Below are 7679 nucleotides of genomic sequence, written 5' to 3'. Positions count from 1 at the left end.
CATTTAGTGATAGATATGAAATGTTCAAATTTTTTAGCTTTTTGATATAAGCCACGTGCATATACATAGAAGACCAATAAATACATTTACTTTTGCAGGAGTAAAATTCCATTGAGCTCCCAATACTCGAGAGGCTTCTTCTTCTGTGCATTTTCTTATGTGCTCCATTACACGATTGACAATAATCAAAGAAAATGCAGTTCTTACTTTGCCCTTCATTATATTTCGTTTGGTATACGCTGTCGGGCCTACAACCTCCCTAAAAATATTATAAATTGGAGAACGCCCAGGTGTTGAGCTTTGTTCTATTTCTTGCCAAATTGTACCATCAGGCGCAATTTCATTACATCGGTCTTCCACATATTTTTCACTTTCTGAACTCGATAACGGTCTTTTTCTCGTCTTCGCTTTCTTTACCTTCGCTTTCTTTACCTGAGGACTCACATTCATCTGTACTGTCAAATGAATTATTATATTGTACTATGTTATCTACTTTACTTTCAGACAGTTGCTCCTCACTGAATTCCGAACACTCTTCATCTATGTTATTTACAACTTCGAATGATTTCAAATATCTTGAATGTTTTGACATTTTTGGGATAAGAATTATATGTAAAATTATATTATCAAATAAGAATTTTTGATTCACAAAATAGCACTATAACTTGAAATTTTTACTGTAACGCTCGCTTGTAGTAGAACGAAATTGGCTATTCATCCGTCAGTCTGCAATAAATATAACTCAATGGAGCGAAATATATCACGTAATAGGAAAAACGGCTCAATCAAGAGACACAATCTGTGCATGGGTCAAATGACCCGCTACGGTAGTTAGAGCAGATCACATATATTTCTCGGTAAAACAATTAGCAAGAGAGGAGTAAATTTTGAAAAATACATTCGATGTATTTTTTAATAAAAGTCGTGAAAGAAAACGGCGATTTAATAATGTTGTTTCCAAAATCTTCTGAAAAAAAGTTTAAAATGGGTCATTTGACCCGTCATGGTAGGTTTAGTGTTAAGGCAAAGCGATCAACAATTGGCCAATGGTTTTCGCTGCCCCAGATATTTGAAAAATGTCACGAATATAAAATTATATCATGTGGTATTTTTATAGACTTTAAACAAGCGTTTGGTAAACTTAATCGAAAAGATATTGAACATCATTTAAAGATTTTAGGCATACCCTGTAAACTAATACGCCTGATTTTCATAACTTTAACAAACACTTAAGCAAACGTGAGAATCCTAGATAATGTCACAGACCGTTCTGACATAGACCCCGAAAGCACAATTTATTGCAAATCTGCACAAATTTGTGCCTATACGGCAGCCAGAAAGAAACAGCTCTATAATCATCTGCTAGGATGGTAGCAGTTTATGGTCATCAACGAAGAAAAAATCTAATATACTCGTATAACCAAATAAACAGCGCGCAACGCAACACATAACTTACAAATCGGCGCTATAGCTTTGATATAAAAAAAATAAAGTAATTGGCGCGTACACTTCTGTTAGGTGCTTGGCCGAGCTCCTCCTCCTATTTGTGGTGTGCGTCTTGATGTTTTTCCACAAATGGAGGTGCTTACAATTTCAAGCCGACTCCGAACAGCAGATATTTTTATGAGGAACTTTTTCATGGCAGAAATACACTCGGAGGTTTGCCGCTATTAGAAAAATATTTTTATTAATTTGCTTTTTAGCTTTGAAATAGTCAATGAATTTAGATACCCTGGAGTTGTGCTGAGCGCACAGAAACATACATCTATTGCCATACAAGACAGGATACAAGCTGCAAAAAGTCTTAATTTGCGCATACAAAGTTAATGAAGTCGGGATTACTTTCTAGAAGCCAGAAACTACGAATTTACAAAACTGTCATACTGACCTACTCTCACTTAAGGGTGCCAAGTCTGGGCGCTGAAATCCAGTAAACCGTTAAGTTAAATTGGTTTGAAACAAAGCGTCTAAGAAAGTTATATGAACCTGTACGACTTGAAGACGGTACTTACCGCACTCAGCCTGCGATGTAAATGTAATCAGGTACATCAAAGCGCAGATGATTCGATGGTACGATCTCATTCTACGAATGAGTAACGATAGAGCTATAAAAAAGATATTCGAAACAAATACACACGCTGACGGAAGAAGAGGTCGGTCGAAAAAACGATGGAGAAATGACGTTGAAGGCGACTTTCGAGCTATGGACATATCTGATATCAAACGAAAAGCTGATGACCGCGTGACGTGAAGTCAAATAGTAACTAAAGCATTGGGTTATCCCGAACTGTGATGCTATGATAATGATGATGAAAATATAAGTATTATATAAACGAAACGCAAACATTTTATTGCTCATTTCGACTTTTGCCGTGTTGCTCATCCTTAGTAGGCCCAGTACATGTGCAGTAAACTAAAATGAAAATAACTTAAATGCCAAAACCATTCATTGAAAACTATCAAATGATTCGAAACAAGAAAATTAAGCTAACGTCAAAAGTATCAACGCTGTATATTTTTACATTAAGCTTTATAATTTTATAAACTTGAAAACACTTTTATAATTTTGAGATTTGTTCAAAGTTGAAAATCTTGGTATACGGTTTTTAATGTGAAATATCGTCGCTTCTTTTTTACATTTTTATATCATTTTTTTTAGTTTTTTTTTTTAATTAATTTTTATTTTTTAATTCTTTAATTTTTTTCAAAACACGTCAAACAGTCACTGAAGAATATTCTGCACAAATATGATATATTTGAAGTTGTTTCCTTGTGAGACTTAAATTACAGACAGACTGAAAACAAAACAGCGGTTTATAGAATATTGAAAGATTACAAAAACTGGTTCAACTCCTTTTAACCTAAACGGCAATTTAAGTAAGCAAAATGAGGAAATACGAACTAATGGTATATAGCAACTCCTCGAGATAAAACTACTGCCAACTCAAATTACGTAATGGAATTCAGTTGGCATTATCGGATCACACTTATAACCCCAAAAAAGTCCAGAAGAACTTAACCCAAGAGCAATTATTAATGTATAAGAACCACAAAATCCCAAATATCTTAAAGTCATAAGGCCTCCTAAGACAATTCCTATATGAGCCACAGAAGAATAACCAATTAAAGCCTTTAAATCAGTTTGACGCAAACAAACTAAACTAGTTAATACACCTGCAATTAATCTAATTCCAATTCAAATGTAATTATATTTAATACCACTTACTTGTAAAAAAGAAAAACTCGTAATAATCCATACCCCCCCTAATTTTAATATAACTCCAGCAATAATTATTGAACCAGCAGCAGGAGCATCTACATGAGCCTTTTGTAATCATAAATGAACCAAAAATATTGGTATTTTAACTAAAAAAGCTAAAATCAAAGAAAGATATAATAAATCATAGCAATTAACATAATTTATCAAAAGATAATAATTCAATGTTATTAAGGTATTATATAAATAAAAAATTCCTACTAATATAGGTAAAGAAACTAATAAACAGTCGCACTATAAAGCGAATGGCGACCGCTTTCCAAAAACTGTGAAAGGATTTTTGCCCATAACTACGCTGAATTCCTTTCAACTTTCTGCGGTTCTAAAAACGTGGGTCAAGTTCACTCGTAACAGACCTGTTATGGAATTGTAGTTGGAGTGAAAATTGCGCAATACAATTATTTTAGCAAGCTTCATCTTTCGTAGATGCCCCCGGTTTTCAAACCAGACTGCAATAATTGAACTTTTGTGTATATTTTTGTTTGTAATTTTAAAGCAAATAGAAAACCAATAAATAAAACTATCCAATAAATTCGACCAATGCTTGAGGTGGTTTCCTCTGCAGGCAATGAACAACAAATTTGAGATAAAAGGTGACAAATGTGTCACACAAAATTTCATCATTTCGAAAATTTATTGAAAAAACTAATAAATAATAAACTGCAGAAATTGCCTTCCAAATTTTTTTTAAAAAGGAAAAATTTCTAGACATTTCGGCCGGAGTCGTAATACTAGCAATTCTTTATTGATTTACTTGAAAATTTAGTTGTGCATGCGCAATTACTCTCCGCACATAACAACGGGGGGCTTTTTCGAATACATAGTTTTCGTTACAAACAATTTTCTGACGATTTTCATTTTGACAAATTTTAAACGCTTTGCAATCTAGTATTTTTTTGATTTTCCTTTTGCTTTGATAACGGAAGACAGTGATCGGGGCATCGACTCAACTAGTTTTTTTGCCACGTCAGATGAAATTTTATCCCACTCTTCCTTTATAACGAGTTTCAGCATATCCATATTGGTGATTGTCTTTTTCCGGACTTGGCGGTCTAAATGCTTCCACAACTGTTCAATAGGGTTTAAGTCCGGTGACTTTGGAAGATGATCCAATGACTTAGGAGTACCTACGATAAAGCAGCCATTCTTTTACTATTTTTGCTGTGTGCTAGGGATCATGTTGAAAGATCCAAGATCCATGTCAGTCTAACTTCTGCACACTGGTTAGTACATTATTTAATAAAATATTCAGATAATCTGTTTTGTTCCTGGTACTTTCAATAAAACCCAGATTGCCAACTCCGCTTGCCGCCGTACATCCCCACACCATCACCGAACCCCCCACCGTGCTTAACTGTGGTTATCAAATTTTGGTCGGCATACTCTTTATTTTTGGTTCTCCAGACTTTAACCGGTTTTTTCTGCCCAAATACCTCGAACTAACTTTCATCGCTAAACAGGACATTATTCCAGAAAGAAGCATCCCGATTTTCGTATTTGTTTGCATAATCAAGACGTTTTTCATTATTAACTGTCGATATTAGCGGCTTTTTTCGTGGGAGAGGACCATGTAACCCATTTGTGTGCAACGCTCGACGTATTGTACTGGCACTTACTCTAGTATCACATGCAGTTGAAACTTCTTGTGATATTTTGACCGCACTTTTAAAGGTATTTTTCTTCACATCGCGCACTATAGACCTTACTTCAGTCTCATTTAAAATTTGGATTTTTGTCAACTATTTTTTTAACAGTACTATGGCTTTTGTTGACAATAGAGCCAATTTCACGAAAGGTTTTACCTTCATTGTGAAGGTTTAGTACCAGTTCTCTAACATCAGTCGAAGTTTGTTTACCCATTATTAAAACAAATAAATAATAGAATTTAATTTACTGTAGACCAAAACTTTTCACTCTGCCGATCGCAACCAATTAAAATACAAAATGAAAAAAGTTTCAATGCAGCGAAAAAGGAAGTAAACAACCAAATATAACGGTATTTTTTATGGTACAACATCGCTAAAATGCTACTGATGTACGCTGTACACTTTATTTTGACGCGTAAATATGCACTAAATTTCGTTTTTGTCTTAAAACTTTTGTTGTTGTAATTTATTTTTGTGTTGCTTTCTAGTAATTAGTAGAGAATCAAATACCAATTCTGGAAAACATGAAATTAAAATATATTGTTTTGTTATAAAAGACTGAAATGAAATCCATATAATAACAAAATGTTTTGTACACTTTATTTTGACGCTCACAGTATAGCGCTATCTCCGTAAAAACCAAAAAAATTCACATTTTTTCTTCCACAATTCTGTCACTGGATTGAATGATGCGTATTTTCGTTTTGGTTTGTATGTTCTTGATACCATTATTTATCAACTTTATTATTTTATTATTTATTATTTGTATCAACAATTTTTCGTATGCAGTTACATTTTGTTCATGCTCATTCATGTAACATTGCTAGTTGGCATAAGAGGCGGGCATGAAATAAGAAGTTCCATATAGTCACATACCTTTGCTCCCACTACCAACGACACGCACATCGTTACTCATTCTCTCCTTACCTATCCTTTCTTAATTTGCTCCCTTACTAACTCATCTTTTCTTCAATGGCATTATCTGAACCAATTTCTTTCTCACTATTAATTTCTAAGCTCATGTTTGTTAACTTAGTTGTAAGAATTGTGTCGCCATGGAATTCATTAATAAAGCGAAGAACGGATTATTATTATATCATTGTAGCAAAATATTTATGAGTAATAAAGCGGTATACAAATGTGTCATAAAAAAAGGACTGAAATTGATTAATTTTAATTTTGAATTTTGTTGGTTTTTTATTTCATAAAATTTTATGGTAGCTAATTTCTTGAACGAAATTGAAATCTCAGAACTACGTCGTTAATTTCCATGCTCCAAATCACTATACCTATTTGTACGTACAATATAATCCAGACACTCCAGTAATCCGCAAAGCCACGAGCTTCTGCCTGTTCTGATTACCGAGATAGCACAGTACTTGACTTCGCCAAACACTGGTCTTTTTGGCACACCAACCTACAAATATATTTTAACCAGAGAATTTACTACTACAGCTTCTATTGTTGCTACATTCTCTGCTAATCAATGCGACGAATAAAGAAAACACTAATATAATATTTACACTATTCAACAATAGTAAAGCGATAAAGATGTAATATGTAATAACCTTATCATTATCGCGTTGAAAAAAAGTGCATTCTTCTCGAAGGTATTTTTATTTAAAAATATAAGCCGAAAACAATGCTAGCAGAAAATTACTTCAAAGACGTTAATTACGAAAATGAAACAAATAGTAATGAGAGTGATAGTGTGGCTGTTGTTGCATAACAAAAAAAGAGTTTAATTTAAACAAAGTCATTAATAGAAAAGTCATATAGTAAAAGAGCAAAGCGCAAAATACGGAGGAGAAGTGTAAGAGGATAACTATAAGTATAAACAAAACAAATTTTATTTGAGTTTAAATGCACCAAAATTCATCAGCCACCTGGTACACACACGAAACTAATTTCGAATTTTAGGATGAAATGTTTGTGCATGTGATTAAAGCAAGTTTATTCAGTTTTTGTATTTATCACTGTAAAGGTTTCAATGAAAATGGCTTTTTATTTTGAAACATTTGCTGTTGTTAGTTAAAACAAACAAGTTCCCGGCATTGATTTGTGTTGCAAATCTGATTAATCCTTTCTTCAAATAAAGGATAAATATTTGGAAACAAGTAAGTTAAACAGAAACTAATATGGTTGAGCGCCATCTTGCCAGTGTGGTCACATGTGTACATGAGTATATTTGTTTAATATGTCATTTACGGAATTCATTTTTAGCCACAACTTCGCCAATAAAATAAAATAAAATTTAGAAACTAAATTTTTCTTTGGCAATTCGGATAGCATACCAAATATGTTCATACATATTTATATTTATTTACTAACGTCATACTCAACGTGCCTTTTATTACTCAAATTCCTTCTAAGCTATTGAAAAGTTCGAAATTAACTGTTGCTTTTTGGCTAAATTGCATTCCCATCACATCTACCATCACACGCTTAAAATCTTGCACCTTCTACAGTCCGCCATATTTTTAATAAGTAGCACCTGAAACGGGTATTTTTAGTGTTTTGTGGGGCAATGCACAGTGGTCCGACCAAAAGGCGTTGGCGGACAAAATTCAAAAACTCATTTAATTAAGCTGAAAATATATATTTAGGGGTTTTAAGGATCAGTGATGACGAATCTGACCTTAGTTTTAGCAAATTTTAAATTCATTGAATACTATAAATACATTTTTACTTCCGTAATTAGCTGGTGAGTTCATTTTTACATTTTTCACGACCCCAGAGAGTACCACGTGGAGGTT

Source organism: Anastrepha ludens, chromosome 4 (genome assembly GCF_028408465.1).
Source record: "Anastrepha ludens isolate Willacy chromosome 4, idAnaLude1.1, whole genome shotgun sequence".
Classification (NCBI taxonomy): domain Eukaryota; kingdom Metazoa; phylum Arthropoda; class Insecta; order Diptera; family Tephritidae; genus Anastrepha; species Anastrepha ludens.
Note: the sequence above shows the minus strand (reverse complement) of the source record.